Below are 17527 nucleotides of genomic sequence, written 5' to 3'. Positions count from 1 at the left end.
TGAACGAGGACTCAATATTCCAAAGTATAGAAGAAAGTATAATTAAAATTATTTTTAAAAATAAAAATTTTAAATGAATGTTCGCATAATGAATTGTGAGCAAAAGAATAAGGAATATTTTTACCTCTCTATTTCATACTTTTGAATTAACTAATACATTTTTGCTGGAAAAGCAAGAAAAAACTTAAACAATCAAAACTGAAAATGAGTAGGAAATTAATTATATATGTAATAATTAATAGAATTTTGAACCTATATAATGAATTATTAAAGGTCATTACATAATTAATCTCTTTCATAAAGTTGAATGAATATTAATCTCTTTTGTAAAGCTGCACTGGTAATGTGAACATGCATTTAAAACTTTGAAAATCCCAAAACACATGTCTCCGATTTGTAAGTGCTAGATGTTTTTTATCACGATATATTTTAGGATAATGTTTTATGGATGTGAAGTTTTTGAACCACTTTGTCTTCCATAACCATGTTTTATACCACAATGTTTTTCCTCTCACGAGGATTTGTACGACGATGTTTTTCACTTATGCCATTTTCTCGATGATATTTTCAGCGAAAACAGTACCAAGCTGCGTCGCAATTCCCTCACTTATATAGCATTTTTACATTAACTTTACTCATTATTACATTTAATACATTCAAGGCAGAATATATTTCAGGCATCCGATACACGTTCGTTTAAATATATATAAAATGCAAAATAGTTTCCTCATTAAAATTTAGAAGTCAAACAACAAAAATCAGCGTTATATTTGCAAATTTTCACAAGACTGGTTTTGATGGTCGAAACTAATTTTGTGAAAATTTGGAAATATAACGCTGATTTTTGTTGTCTGACTTCTAAATTAATACTTGTTCGGCGTGTTATTTAATTTTAATTAGATTCCTCATATTCTCGGATCAGCGAGGACTCGATTTACCAAAGTATAGAGGAAACAATCAAAAATGCTATTTTAAAAAATTAAAATTATGTAACGAAAAGATAAATAAAATATACATTCAAGTAGTTTCACTTCTTAACAGTATACTTAATTAAAAGGTGGATTTTCGATTAAAATAAAAGCAAAAGACCCCTTTTAAAATAAGTCTATATTTCTGATCTAAAACATAATTATATAAACATTGAACAAAGGCATGAAAGGTTTTATTGCGAACCTGCTAGTGAATATAATTTCAAAATTGATTTCTAATTTTTTACCGTTTTGTAATGAAATCTACGGAGTCAGTCCCATTATAAATCCTTAATTCTTGCAATAGTAATGAATCGACTCTCCACTTTGAGAATTATTTAATTAATTCAATTATTTCTTAGAATGGAATTATAACAGATGACACCGTATAAGTTTGTTATCTCTTCACATGATACTTTTGATTCTAGAGTTCGCAGAAATCCGTTGGTACAGATGACACCGTATAAGTTTGTTACCTCTTCACATGATACTTTTGATTCTAGAGTTCGCAGAAATCCGTTGGTATGGATTTGAAACGTTTGTATCCTTCTGAAATATTTAGCTTTAATGAGATACTTGTGTTTTGTTTTAATAAAATGCATACATTTCTCATTCCTTTTGATCATCCCGCTTTGGTATCAAACTGCAATTTCTGATGGTAAACACACTGTGCGCAATTACATAGCTAATCGAAAATTCTAATTTAATATTTTGCTGGAGACAAACTGCTGGAGGCTACTGGTATTGCATACTAGAATATATTAGTACCTTAGACTACTGAATTTTCCTCCAAATTCTTGTCGAGGTTCTCAAGACTAAGAGTTTCACATTTTTGGACTTGTAGCAAGGAATGTTTATAAACTGACTTTGAATCGTATCATGTATCTTGAAATGTATAACGCTACTTTGAACTAGAAGAATTTGTATTATAAACTACTGAATTCTCTGAAGTATGAGAACAGACACAAGCTATTTCATTGAAAAGATTTAGTTAGCTACGCAAGAATAAAACGCTTAAAATCTAATGATTTATTAATATAATTTAAAATTAGCCAAAACAAGCAGTTAACTCAGAACAGATTTAGATTAAAACTTTATCGATTTCGAGGGCGATCAGATATAGGTAAAAGTTTTAGTCATTGAAGAAGAGAAACCTAAATCTGCTTCTCGCTAGAATTTAAAACCTCCTCCTCCACGGTGGGCTCTAGCCGTTTATCGGCGATGACCACTACTAAGGCCGGAGACGGTGGTTTCGGTTATGAAGGCACCTAATATGTGAGCCACCGTTGCCTCCTAGAAAGAGACGGACAAATTACATCCATGTGTTCTGGGCGATTTTTTGGTGTCCCCTGTACTTCTTTCTGTCTGTTCTCCGGGTTTCGAACCCGGGCCCTTCAGTACAGCAGTCGGAATCACTACCACTTTCCTGTATGGGCGGCATCTACGCAATATAGAGTTGCTAATTTTGCCTGACTTTAAAATATAGAATAATGTTATTTTCCTTCTAGAATTATTACTTACTTAAGATAAATATAAGAAATAACCTTTATGCTTCATTAATACTTAACTGAATCACCTAAAAAGAGCGTAGAGTATATAAAGTATTTTCCCCCTTCATGGTGTAACTGGAATCTCGTCTGGAGTTCGAAATTCGGCGAGGGCATTGCACATTTTGCACTTCTCCTGCATCGTTAAATATAATGACTCTACAAGTATACTACAAATTTAGATTATTAACTCACTCTATTAGTCTTAGAATATCATTATCTGTACCACACTTAGAATTTAGAATTAAAGGCATTTTAAAACTTCAATAAAAGTACTTTGCAGCAGGATAAAAAAAATACTGCATTCGTCTCTCTGCTCAAACCAGATTAGCGTAAATTTCAGAATTTTGTGTTTGAACTTAAAATAATTATTATATATTATTCAGTACATATAATGTCGATGACGACATTATATGTACCGACATGACATAAATCACTTAAAGAGCTTTAGATTGCATTTCATTTTATACAGCTTTAATATCGAAAAATGTATTGAAGTTATATAATCTCTTTTATCGAAATTATGTCAAACTCTAGCCAAACAAGCAAAAAATAATCAATCATGTCGATTTTCCAGACAAATATTGGAATATTCTATTTTTCCTGAGAAATGCTGAAGTCCAAATACTAGTGCTAGTTGTATGCCAATTGGCGATATCTTTCATGTTATTTATAATACGTTGCATAATTTACTGAAATGGTAAAAATAAAAGTAATAACTACAGTATGTGAAGAAAATGCTGATTAATTTATACTTTCCACATATGTTCCAAAATCACCTGAGATTCAAACAAAATTCCAATGGAATAATTTCACAATTGAAAAAAACCGAAATAAAAGAGGAAAATGGACATTAAAATGAAAAGTCCTAATTTTTTTGCTCAAATTCTCTAATTTTATAGAATTATGTGTATTATTCATATATCTGTACATATTTTATATTAAAATAATATTTTCGTACTAATGTTTTACGTAAAAAGGAACATTGTTGTATATTTTAGTTTCTCATTTTGTAACCATGTGGTCTCTTGAACATAAAATAAGCCAGAAATCTGTAATATTTTATAGGATATCTGCATTACAAATGTTAGACAAAACTCTGCATGGATTTGAAAGAGATTGAATTGTTTGAGAAAAAAACATTTATTCATTAGTTTTAATTGAAACTTGTATGTTTGGTTAGTCGTTATTTCTGAAAAATCTGGTAATCGAAAGCCTCTTAGCTTCAGAAGTAAACAACAGAAGTTCACTCAGAAGTAGGGGAATTGTTATTCGTTTTGTTTATGGGTGTCGCCATCACGGAATTTATGGGAATGAAAGAGCTGATTTCTTAGCTAAAGATGCTTTAAATTTATTAATGGATATCAATATAAGTATTTCAAAGAGTTATCAGAAATTTCTCAATTATAAGAAGATTTTATCTAAGTGGAATGAAGAACATATTTCATCGTATAATGCTGGACACAATAAAAAACGCTTTCCTTTTATTAATGATAGATTATATTTCGAGTCTTTCTTATTAATATTTAGGTATCTCACCTTTCATGAGGTCACGGTAAGTTTGTAAGTTATCTGTTTCGTTTCAATCTAAATCAAGGAACTTATGTGAATTTTCGGAACACGTACCATAAGATGTGGAAAATTTAATTTTTTCTGCCTCTCTGGCCCTAGAGTATGCCTGCAGAAAGATAAACAACTAGGTATGAATTGGGTAGTACACATTTCCTTTTTTTGTGAAGCGCAGAATATTGTTGTTCTCTGTTTTGTTTGTTTTAATTATGGGTGCAATGTTTAATGTTTTAATTAAATCATTTTTGTAAACTTCGTGTTACAAATTTGTGATACATAGCAAAATCGTATGTGTTCAAAAAAATAAATTAACATCAATTTTATAGCACAGATGCAGTTTTCATAAATACAATTTTCGATTGATGCAAGTAAAATATGAAAAGAATTCATTGAAAATTAAAACGCACACTTCCTGCAAACTAATATTAATTCCAAGGCACATAAGCAGTTTCTCTTAAAAATGTTCGATTCATATAAATAAAACATGAAAAGGACTTAATGAAAGTTAGAGAAAATAAGATAATAATATTATAAAAAAACATGAAAGAAAAAAATGAATTTAAAGATTATTTCTAACTGTTGAGTGAAAAATCTGCTAAAAATTCTTTAATATCACAGCTTTTATCTCCATTTTCTGAAAATCCAGAAAAACAAAATTAGTTTCCTTGAAGAGTTATCTACATGAATGGCTCTTAAATCTAATGTCTTTTTGCTAAATTTGTATATATTACTTGTATAATAAATAAATGTATGCATTAGAAAACAGATCTGAATTTAAGAAAGATCAAATTATTTTCGCTGGTCTGTTTTTGATTCGTTTGAAAGGAAAGATGGGAATTGTTGATGCTTTATAGAGGATAGATTCATTGACACCAGGAGGGAGCAAAGGAAAGATTCAGGGCAAATAAGTTTTCGAAATTACTTTCCTACAATTCTAATCAGTTTAGTATTTCCATTGTTGAAACGGAGAGAAGCGAAATTAATGGTAGAAGGACTGATGTAGTTTCATTTTGAGATGGGAAAAGATAAAAGAATATTTTGAAAGAAAAAAAAAATGAAAAATGTAAGAATTGTTTTAGGTAAATTTCACTTGAATTTTCAGGGTTTATTTCTGAGACTAATAAAAATCATGTCATGTCTTGATTTGCAGGTATCCTAGTCTGTTTACATGAGTGCAACGAAATGGGGATTTGTACTCATTTCTCAATGATGGTCCCTTGAATCACTGCTCCAGACATCTATTTAGTGCAAGATGAAGAGATCCGGTCTACAGCAACATGAAAGCACGATACCTTCTTTGGGATGCCGTGGATGCCCACCGAAATGGACACTTTGGCTCAGAGTAAAATTCTTGTAAGCAGATATCCCCCAGATTCGTGTTTTTATTACTTAATGAATTATTACTATTGGTTACGCTGCGGAAGAATTTTGAACTAATACCTTCCATGAAGATTTGGTTTACCCATTCTTGATGATGACGTCTGTAAATAATGTTTCTGTTTATTAACCAAGCTTCCCTGATATGTGTAATAGTTAGTAACTCAGGCTATCGTAGTGATGGGCCCAGGTTTGAATTCTGGAGAAGAGAGAAGTAGAGGTAGAGGTAGAAGCGAAAAAGGGATCAGCTCGTCTCCAGTTAGCCGCCAGGTAACGCCTCTGTTCACTAACCATCTTGAGAACAGCCATCCAATTTGTACAATATTACTTTCTTAGCTGCAATATAATTTGATACATTGATCAAGTTAATTGATATGGACGTTTTTTAAGTGTATAGTGTCTATGCGGCATGGATGCACATTAAAATACTGGAGAACGAAAAATCTTCTCTAGTGGTTTAATGATAGGGGAGGAGGAGTGGACAAACCCCTGGGACCGTCCCTTAGGGCGTTTTTCTCCAAACCGGGGAATGAACTGCACTCTAACAATGGGGCTATACCTGTACAATAACAGTGCAACCCTGGTAGCCTGCCCATTTGTGCACGTACATATACCTATACCCTAGTTCAGGTCTTATGAATAAATATACGTTTAAATAAATGTATAAATTCTATGTTTAAATTAATGTATTTTTAATGTTTTACTATGCAAAATGTCAATGAATAGTGCAATTCAAAATGATCATTTCTGACAATGTATGAGAATTATCATTTGTAATCTGCCTCATTTAACGTACATATCTGCAATGCACCAGGACATAGTTCATTCGTATTTTATATGCGAGGTATGCAACTTGTCAGTTTTGCAGATTTAAAATAAAATATTTTAATGCATTTTTTTCTTAAATGCGTGTACTGTTATAAAAGATATTATGAAATATTTGCGCGATATATCTCAAGAATAATAATCAATAAATGTCGAAAAGATTGAGTGAAAAGGAGGTAAATATTTCTCTTATGCTAATGTTATTTTTCCAGATTTCACTCTGATTTCTCATATACATTTACACGGAATCTAATATTTCAATCTCTGTTTAAGAAACTATAAAATAGCAGCGATTCATCTTAAATCAATGGATAAGGAAGAGCTCGAAAGTTTGTAAACTAAATGTAGTGTTTATGGTTTTCAGTTTTTTAATTACTTTGCGCATAATTTCTTTTAATTAATAACTGAAACAGGAATTCAACACCTTTCTGTTTACATAAATTATTTTGAGAAGTTTGCGAAAGTGTTATATTTAAATAATACTGAAACCTTTTAAAATGTCGGTGAGATAACCAGTATTTACAGAGCAGTCGTTGTGAAAGATTGAGGTAAGTTTTTTTTGCAGTGAAATATATATAAAATGAAAATAATATAACCTTACATCAGGTTTTATTATCACTACTTCTGAAATTTATGACAAACATCTGTCCCAAAATGCATATTTTGAATACTTCAGAAGCAAGATAAAAATACTTTTCTCAATGTACAAGCGCGTACACAGAAATTAGAAGACTAGCAATCATATCTGGTTTTGAAACAAAGAGAATCATTTTAATGCACATTGAAAATGTATTTAAAATTTCATATATGCAAAAAGAAAAGACGCCACTGAAACAGCATCTACTGGGCATGTATCATCACTGATGACGGCATTTTCATGAACGTCATCAAGGTACATCTTAGTGAATAGTGAATTGGCATTCCATACAATGGTGACAACTGTAAAAATATAAAGAAGGCCAATTATTATCCAATGTGGGGTTTTCTGGCAGCCACTTTGTGTTTGTGTCTTGGAGGAAGCTGGATTCCAATCAAACTGGGTGGTAGGATACTCCATTATGGAAATCTGCACCTTTCTTATAGATTCTAATTTGTCACAGCAGCTAAATTCCTGTAAAAAGAAATGTTATTTATTACGCTAAATACACTTTATTAAGTTACATATGTGAATTATCAATAGTTGCATAAACAAGATGTGGCTGCATTTACAAACAAGAGTTTAAAGGCATGCGAAAATAAATTAATATGCATTTATGCATATTTCTATTTTTTTTTCATTTGCATGTTTGCAGATTAGGGTTACGCATGTTTCCTCTTTAAATACGTATTTTAAAAACTATTTTGCTTTAAGATAAACTGCAGAATTCCGGTGAGTAGTTTAAATATTTAGAATGGAGTGGTTTCTAAGGCTTATCCATTGGAAATATTAAGATATATTTGAAATGATTAAAAAGCAAATCTCTTTCAATTAAAATTCAGAACTGATTAATTAGAATGAGAATTTTTCATCTATTTAAATTCAAGATGTTTGAAACCAAACTTAGAGATCGGCTAAAAACTAAAAGCTGCTCATTTCAGCAGTTACTATCGTTCTCATTTAAAGGGATATTTATAATTAAATCTTCGCCTTTGATTTATTCGTTAAAGAAAATGCTTATTAATCACGATGTTTGCACAAAATAGTAGGGAATTTATTTATTTATTTATTTATATTTATTTATTCATTTTACTTTACAGTGATAAAATTAATGTAAGTTTTATTTATTTTTCTCTAATTAAATTATGCATTGGAGAATTAAAATCTCAGCTCTACAGTGCTAAGTTTATCAGGAAACAAAACTGAGAGATTTTTGATTTTTCAACATCCAGTATATATTGGGTCATTACATAAATACGTAGTAATTTTAAATGGAAGTTTGTATATTTTCTTGTGCTCTAGCTGTATGGCAAAGATCAGTCCAGTTTCTCAAATATAAATCAAATTAAGCATTTTGCCACACGTGATACTCGTATGTAAGGACCCGTCTGCACGAGAAAACATATATCCGAGCAAGAATTTCCCAATTTTGTGGGTTGATTTTGTTTTCAAAATATATCTTTCAGCCAAAATGTTCTACATATATTTGAACACAAAAGTCCATCTACATCAAACAACAAAATTGTTTGACTAAACAATAAATTTCATTCGTGAGCTTGTTGCCTGTCAGCAGTTCGTCCATATAACGCAATTTTTCTCTGATGTTGCTCTCAGCCTCTAAAGCAGTTAGAAAAGTGAAAGTAGGTAATATGATTTGTATCCAACAGGAGATCTCCATCGGTGTCGCAGGAAACATAATAATTATCAAAGTTTTCAGTATCTTTATTTATTTATCCAGAGCTTCTTTTCTAAAATTGGTTGTAATAATAATAATAGCAACAATAATAAACAGGAGGTTTAATAGTAGATGGTAAGTAACAGGGATTTAAGAAGCCAATAAAAATGTAAAATACGAAAACAAATAAATATTGTAAGTAAAAATATGAATGAAGCTGGGAAGGAAACAATTAATTATGAAAGGTAATGCTGAGGTCGAAAAAATACGGGTATTTTTTTTTTCTTTCAGAACATACAGACTCCCTGTGCACCACATATGTACAACACGGGGCTTACAGAAGTAAGTTAACTAGAACTAAAGGTTACATGTATAAATAAACATTAAAAATTACATGCATAAATAAAGCGAACAAAAGCAGAAAACAGCAGTCTGGACTTCACGAAAACAGATAAGTTCACTGGTTAAGTCACTCCGAACGCTTTCAAATCGTTCTGTAAGCATAATCTAGTGCCATCAAATGTAGGGCACGAGAAAATCAAATGTTCCACATCCTGAGGAACTCTTTTTGAACATTCACATTAATTGTTTGATCGTAGATTAAAACGAAACAGATAACTTGCAAATTTACCGTAACCAGATAAAAACTGAGACACTTTAAAATTTAACGAGAGGAAAGACTCGGAATTCAGTCTATGGTAAATAGAAGGAAGGAACTTTCTGGTGACTTCAGCATTACAAGACGAAATGTATTCCTCATTCCACATAGCTAAAAGCTTTTTATAATTAAAGGACTTCCAATAACTCTTTGGAGTGCTAATGTTGATATCAATGGGTAAATTTAAGGCATCTTTAGCTAAGAAATCAGCTCTTTCATTTCCGTAGAAACCATGATGAGCACGCACATAAGCAAAGCAGATATCAATACCTCTAATTCTAAGTGAACTAACAGTTACTAGGGTTTCGATAACTAATTTATCGTAGCTGGTAATACTGTTCAAACGTTGAAGAGAAGAAAGAGAATCAGAACAAATAAGGTACTTTGAGGATGTTGTCCCATGATCCTGGATCCATTTGACGGCAAGATAAATGCACAGAAGTTCTGCTTGAAAAACTGTACATTCATTCCGTATACGGTGTCTAAGAAAACAAATCTCGGAATGGCCTTCAAAAAGAACAAATGCAAGGCCAACCTTGTTGTTCATCTTGCTGCCATCTGTAAAGAAAACCATATGAAAACTTATTTCAGCAGTCTCTTTATAATCGCAGAAATTTATGGGTTCTAAAGAAGCGGGATGAGGAAGATCAGTGAAGGGGACAATTCCATTAATACAGTCTTCCGAAGCATGAGTTGCCAATGACTCCAAAATATTATTCTTATATGCAATTTCAAAATCAATAGGCGGAACTCCTGCAAGAACAAAAGTAGCCTCATAGCTTAAGGTTCTATAACCACTAATAATACGAAGAAGAATTCTCCGTTGAATCTTTCTTAAATTTCTTTTGTTAACCTTCTTGGCAAGAACATGTCCCCAAGCACGACAGCCGTACGAAATGAAAGGTACAATACACTGCTTATACATGAGTTTCTTAACATCGTAGCTTACTCCAAAAGTATTTTTGGCAATTCGGTGAAAGCCATTAATAATTTTTTCACATTTAGCAGAAAGGAATTCAATGTGCTTTTTCCATGTTAATTTTTGGTCAAGAAGGACACCAAGATATTTAACATTTTCTACAATTCCAACGGAGAATTATCGAGCATCAACGAAGCAATATTTTGTTCATCAAACGTACTGGGAACAAGCATAGCTTTACTTTTTGAAGGATTGAAAGTGAGTTTATGAGAAATCGCCCAACTGGAGACAAAATCTAGAACTTCTTGTGCTCTCAAAAGAATGTTATTCAAAATCCTTCCTTGGAAAATTAATAGTAAGTCGTCTGCAAATGCAATTTTTAAACAACCGTCGAGATGACTTAAAAGATCATTTATGATTATGTTCCAAAGAGTAGGTCCGGATACAGAGCCTTGAGGACAGCCTTTTTCTAGAGAATAAACCTTAGCTTCGTTCCCAAGCTGAAGCTCATCAGTCCTCTCGTTCAAGAAGCTTTTAAGCAGGTTATAGATATTATGTGGTATACCAGCATCTTTTAAAGTTTTTAAGATGGATGGCCACCAAGCATTATCAAAAGCTCCTTTGAAATCCAGGAAAATAAGAAGTGCAGTATACTTCATTTTCTTTGCACACTGCAAGATATTACAAAGGCGAATAATGGCGTCTTCAGCGGACTTCCGAGGAGTAAATCCGAACTGAGAATCATTATAAAAGCATTTTTGTCTAAAATACCAATTTATTCTGTTAATGAAGAGAGTTTCAAGACATTTTCCCAAAGTAGGCAAAAGACTAATGCATCTAATATTATCAAGATAAGGGGTTCTTGTATCTAACGTTTTAGGAATCAAAACAACCCGAGTTCTCTTCCATTGTGCTGGAAAAACTGCTAATTGTAAACAAAGGTTGAAAAGTCTGTGTAGAAATGTGCTATCCACCGCATGAAAGTGCTGTACCATTTCATTAGAAAGAGAGTCAAGCCCAGGTGATTTGTTCTTCTTGAGATTTTTAATAACACTGTTAACTTCTGAAGTAGAAAACGGACAGTCCATAAAAGAAATATAAGGTCCATCAGACTCAATGCGCATAGTTCTATGAGAATTTCTATCATCACGCGCATTATCTCTTGGGAAATTCTTTGTCATTATAGCAACAATTGTATCACTCAAACTCGAAGTAACACTGCCATCCGGGAGTTTAATTCCCGAAATCTCAATCCTTTTCGCAAAATTGGTCTTAACCCCATACTTATATATAGATTTCCAGACATTGTGAACAGTAATAGTTGAGAGAAAATTTCTCCACGACTCAAGCTTAGCATTAGCTAATTTAGCCTTGTACTTATGCCGCAATTCGAAATATTAAATTTTGTAAATATTTTTAAGAAGACAGTTTCTTTCTCTCTGGAATATACGCCTAGCAGCATTTACATGCTTTCTATAACAATCAATTTCCTTAGACCACCAAGGGACCCCATTCTTCTTACTTTTCTTCATCGGAATTGAAAATAAAGCACAATTAAAAACAACTGTAGAAAGTCTGTTTACAACATTTTCTAATGCAATACAATCAGAGCAACTGTTAAGAAAGATATTCAAGTTACACAATTCTCTCTTACAAAGTTCAGTAAATAAAAACCAGTTCGCTCTTTTTAAATTAAAAGTACAAAAATTAGAAGATATAATCGGACGGCATAAAACAAGTTCAAAGGTAATTATTTTATGGTCAGAAAGAGAATCTTCCTCAGAGATATCCTAACCTTGAATGTATGGCAGCAGTCCTAAGCTACAAAGCGTAAGGTCACTATAACTCGAGCCTTGCGTGGAACAGAAAGTAGGTCCGCGATTTTCATTAAGTAGAAACAAATGATTCGCACTAATAAAATCACTAAGTTTCGTTCCTCTAGCATCAGTAATAGTACTATGCCAAATCGCTGATTTTCTATTCGAATCCATACCACATAAAAAATTGCATGGTTTTTTTCATCGTTAAAATTTGTGAAATTTTTAATAGTTCTATGTCAATATTAGTTTGAGTCTCGAAATAAGCGGAACAAATAGTCAAGTCAGATCCATTGATTTTTATATCTAAAACAACAGTATTATAAACTGTATGATTTAAGTCCAAAAAAGGAGAAAGATTCTGGTTGCGAACAATAACAGCAGACTTTACAACTTCTGCTTCGGAATCATAGTAAACTTTATATTTTATTGGAAAGCCAGGAAGAACACTTTTATAAAAGTGCGGCTCCTGAATCAGTGCGACATCAGTGTCATTTGCCTCCATGTATAAAATAAGTTGCTGAGTAGCAAATTTTGATTTGTGCAAATTTATTTGTACAAAAGAAACAGACAAATTGTCGGACTTACCCATAATAAATTTTTGAAGTTGCAAGATTCATCATAAATGTATGGCTGGGACAAGTTTCAGAAAATGGCTTATGATTTACATCAACTTTCTTAGTTGCATTTTTCGTCTTTTTATTAAATCTTATGCAATTAATACACACTTGCACTTCTTTTTTATCACATTCTGAACTCTTTTGCTCACCAGAGCAGCAATAACAAGCCAAGGGATTTCTGCAATCAAGACTTCTGTGGTAGCCTAAACATTTAAAACATCTATTTAAAACAACAAAATCTTCAGCTTTACACATATTCCACATCACTTTAATACGCCCAAAATTTAAAATACGCTTGCCTTTTAAAATACGCTTTACCTATTTATGTTTAGAACAGAATAGACGTCGACCTTTTTCCGAACCAGAAAAGAACTGTAGAAAGTTTGGTGACGATAGCTATAGCAGTGACTGTTATTAGATGACAAACACACAGACTTTCTGTTTATATATATATATATATATATATATATATATATCAGAATATAATGATAACTGTTTCTATGGATTTCGATTTGCTTATTAAAATAATTAAGTAATTTTATTACATACTGAAGTTTAGACTTGCTAGTAAAAGAAAGGAAAATTTAAGGAACTTCAAGAGAAAATAGCGAATTTTCTTTTATTCTGATCAAAATTACTTGCGATCAGTTTTTGAAATATCTTCTATTGGATGGGTAATTTAAGACGGGCCTCATTTAGAACAAAGATGAAAGTGAGATCCGGTTCCCGAAATTATTCTCTTATATGAATGTAAAGTGTTTTGATGCAGAACCAAAACTTTGTTTATGTCAGGTACAAGCATCATTAATAACTATTGGAAAATCTGCGCATTAAAGGAATATAATTTAAAATCAGTATATCTCAATTTTCTTGTGAGTAATCTGGTTAATGATTTTCAAAACAACTGATAACTTTTTTAAATTTTAAATTTGTATTTAGATAGACTTTTTCACACATCCAAAGTGGAATGTTCAAATCTATGAAATCAGAAAGTTAGACAAATTAAAAGCAATCTTGTTTTATGTTTTACAGTGACTTTCTATTCTCAGTTTAAACGGAATTATATACAGAAAAAAGAAATTTCCTAATTAAATGTTTACATTCCCAGATGGAAACTAAAATTTTATCCTAGAGTCTGCCCTCTGTTACTGGTAACGAAGGTTAAATTTTGAAACTGCTTTAATTAACTAAATTAATCAAGTATGTTAAATTATAACAATAATTGGTTTTCCCACAATGTACAAAACAAACACTAATGCAATCCTTTAATTTAAAGATTTAGTAATAAGACAAATTAGGCCGTGCCAGTCTGGTTTAAGATAAAGAAGAAAAAGAACTTTGGAAGAAATAGAATCTGCACTCTGCAGTTTTAAGTACAGTAATCTAAATTAAATTTCAATTGCGAAAATGGGCAAATCAAATAGCTTAAATTACTATTTCGCCAAACTAGCTTATTTCGGTAATCACACCATATTAGCTTTACCAAAAGGAATCTTCGAATTAAATGCAAAAATATATTTTTATTTAATTAACTAATAGTAATTTTTAAATGGTAAAACTCAATACACTTCGAAATATAGTCTCTTTTTTTTCCAAGAGCGCATTATTTGTGAAAATAGATTAATTAATTTATTACATTCTAGATTTACTTGATATCAGCAACAAGTAGTATTTAGAGAGTGAGGATAGTTGCTTCTCATTGTCTAAAATAAGCGTATATAAGGAAAAATAATTGATTTGTTTCAAATGCGATAAAAGTAGTATATATTCAGTAATTTGTTTCCAAGTAATCATGCACTTGCTGCACCTAATGGATTACTAGCAATCCCTATTGAAAAAATAGGGAAAATAAATAACTATATAAATTAAAGATAATGTTTGTAAACTTCATACTTAGTGACTATCGGAATTAGTATCGACGACTGAAATCTGCTAGATTTTGATAAATGTGGAAGGATTCGATAACTCGCTTCTAAGATTAAGGAGCTAACTTTTTAGATCAGAACATTTAAGTCATGATGAAAGAAAAGCATATTGCTTGTCTGAATAAATACCTTCTCCTTTTTCTTTTAAAGGCAATGCCAAAAAGATTTTGAGTTTTTATTAATTATTAAATTTCAAGTTGGCTTACTTTGCTTACATGGCTTACAAAAAGTAGCTTTTCCTTTAAAATTTTATCCAGTTATAGCAAATTTACATGTTTAAAGGTTACTTGTTTCATGTACAAGTAAGAAAAAAAAACAGGAGGTAGACGACCTTGATTTTAAATATTTATATCGAATTCTGAGTGGAAAAACCTGATACTTTGATAGTAATAACCACACTGATTCTTAAGTGCTTCAATACTAAAGTGCAAAATTAAGAAAAACGAATACAAAATAAGTACTATAGATGAATATCATAAAAAATAAGATAGGTTTACATAATAAAAATTATTAGCCTTCTATCCGATTAAAATTAAAATAAAAATATTTAAAAGAGTACAGTGACTTACAAAGGAAATATATATATTCCACAGAAACCTTTCTATGAAGTTTGAAGCATGTATTTTTAATAGGTATAGAGAAATCCATTTAGAGGTTTTTCAGTTTAATATAGTGGGCGACCAAAATGTACGTTTAACTTCAAAAATTCAGTAATTCACTGAATAATGTAGGTGGAGAGATAAAAACAGACACACATGCTTGCTATGTCATGGGGTTTTATTGAAAGCAAAAAAAGTGCTTAAAACGGCCAACAGATAGCGCTTCATATGATAGCAGAAACAATAATTAGCATAACAATTGATTTTTAGCAATGACTCTGTTCTTTGTAACAAATGTTCAGCATGTCGGCCGTCATTTATCGATAATACCTGCAGTCGAGGAACAATGACGTGAATAGCACTGTACAGCATATCTGTAGGTATGGTGAGAAACTGTCGTAGGAAATTGTATTTTAGCATTCCTAATGAGATCTGACAATTGTGGTAGACGTGCGAATTCAGGTAACCCCACAACCAATAATCCCACGGATTGAGGTCTGGGGACCTGAGAGGCCAAGCATGATTGAAGTGGTAGTTCAGCACGCGATTCTCATCAGACGATGTGTGCAAGACATCTTTCACACGTGTAGCAGTATGGGTTGGAGCGCCATCCTACCTAAAAGTTATATCTTCCAACAGGTGTTTATCAGCCAGACTAGGGATTCTGTAACATTCCATCATACTGACAGTTTGAATAGCAGAACTGTACATTTCCTCGAAGAAAAACGGTCCGATCATTACTGATGTGATAAATCTAAATAATACCATGACCAACACCCGGAGGTGAAAATAGAAAAGTGACAAATTCATGAAGGGACTGATTCACCTCTCTCTTACTACAGCCCATTTGATGCACGAATCTCAGTCGGCGTCACTGACATTTTGCTGCTCTGCTACATATGTTAGCCTTTTTCTGCACCTTTTTTTTAATTTTGCTCTCAATAAAACCCCATGCCATTTCAAGAATGTGTCTCCATTTTTACCTCTCTGCCTACATTATTCCGTTAATTATTGAATTTTCAAATGTTAAATAAAATGTTACATTTGGGTCACCCGGTGCATACGGAAACGGAGATGAATAAAATATAAATTTAAGAGAAATTTGTGGCAAATAAGTTAATTTTCTTCAAAGATAACAGATTTTACGATTTGGTTTTCAATCGTAAAATCTGCAATCTTCCATCTATATCATAAAGTAAAAAGTAAAATCATAGATTAAAAGCAATAAAAGTAAAATCATAGATTAAAAGCAATAAAAGTAAAATCATAGATTAAAAGCAATAAAAGTAAAATCATAGATTAAAAGCAATAAGAGTAAAATCATAGATTAAAAGCAGTTTTATCTTTTAAAGTCAAGCTTCTGCTTATTTGAATATTACACATATCTAATTTTTACATTTTCAGTGATCTCTCTTTGTTTTTAAGAAGTCAAGGACGTTACTATATAAGACATAAATGTATGAAAATAGTACATAAATTTTCGAAGTTTAAATAATTTAAAAGTATTTCACTAACTATAATATTTTACATGAGTTAAAAATTAATATATTAAAAATCATATTTTGCTCGTAGAATATATTAAACTCTCCCAAATTAAAAAAAGAATACCTTTGCATAGTTAAAAGAAAGAAAATTTTATTTCTTACCAACAAGAAGACTTCACTGACATGAAATTACGTTTATTGAATAATGCCGGATATGCATGAGAAATGAGCTTTTAATATCGTTAGGCAACACCTATTTGCCTTACTTGCGCATGCGTTGCTAGACATTTGGTGGATGAGTTATTCAAGTGAAAAACGTTTGCAAGCTATACATCTACACATTTCGTTTTTTGCCCATACTAGTTCTATCGAAATTTATTCGACTTTCTCTTTCCGAATGATCCAAATGAATTCTACATCAGGTCATTTGAAACTAACAGAAAACTTCGCATCACATTAAATTACTTAAAAGTTGTCCCAAATTACTAATCTTCATTATTCCAGTTTATACAGTGTGACAGTATTCGCACTTCTCATTCACAGATTACTTTGCATTTATGCAAATGGTTGAAGGTAGCTGTTGGGACATTTAAAAATATTTTTATAAAAAACAGTGTCATATATCTCAACTCTATTCTAAAACTGTGTAGAAAAGCCATTCATTAATACCAGAAGTGTACGGGACTTTTGTTGCGGCTATTGTTCATTACTCATTTCTAGCTTATTTCTAAGAAATTATTGCTGTAATTGTTTTTCGGCTGCGCGGTTCAGTAATTTTGATGCAGTCGCAGAGTATTAGTGTTAGTTGTAATAAATTATGAGAGGCAACATCATTCCATGTTCTATAATATTAATTACTAGTGTTTAAAATCGGTATGAATGATCATTTGCTTAAATTCTAAATATT

The 17527-nt window shown here is 31.5% G+C and overlaps 1 long non-coding RNA gene across 1 annotated transcript; it reads right to left on the bottom strand.

Annotated features, from left to right (window-relative positions):
• Positions 1 to 7030: 7030 nt before the first annotated feature.
• Positions 7031 to 16907, bottom strand: LOC146997722 (uncharacterized). Its single transcript, XR_015040521.1, has 2 exons — positions 16783 to 16907; positions 7031 to 7397 (listed from the first exon to the last, which is right to left on the bottom strand). It is a non-coding gene; the product is annotated as an uncharacterized LOC146997722 (long non-coding RNA).
• Between the last annotated feature and the right edge of the window lie 620 nt (positions 16908 to 17527).

Source organism: Stegodyphus dumicola, chromosome 4 (assembly GCF_044657685.1).
Source record: "Stegodyphus dumicola isolate Sdum_Otavi_A_Nest chromosome 4, ASM4465768v1".
Lineage (NCBI taxonomy): Eukaryota > Metazoa > Arthropoda > Arachnida > Araneae > Eresidae > Stegodyphus > Stegodyphus dumicola.
Note: the sequence above shows the minus strand (reverse complement) of the source record. Positions and strands in the feature narration are given on the sequence as shown.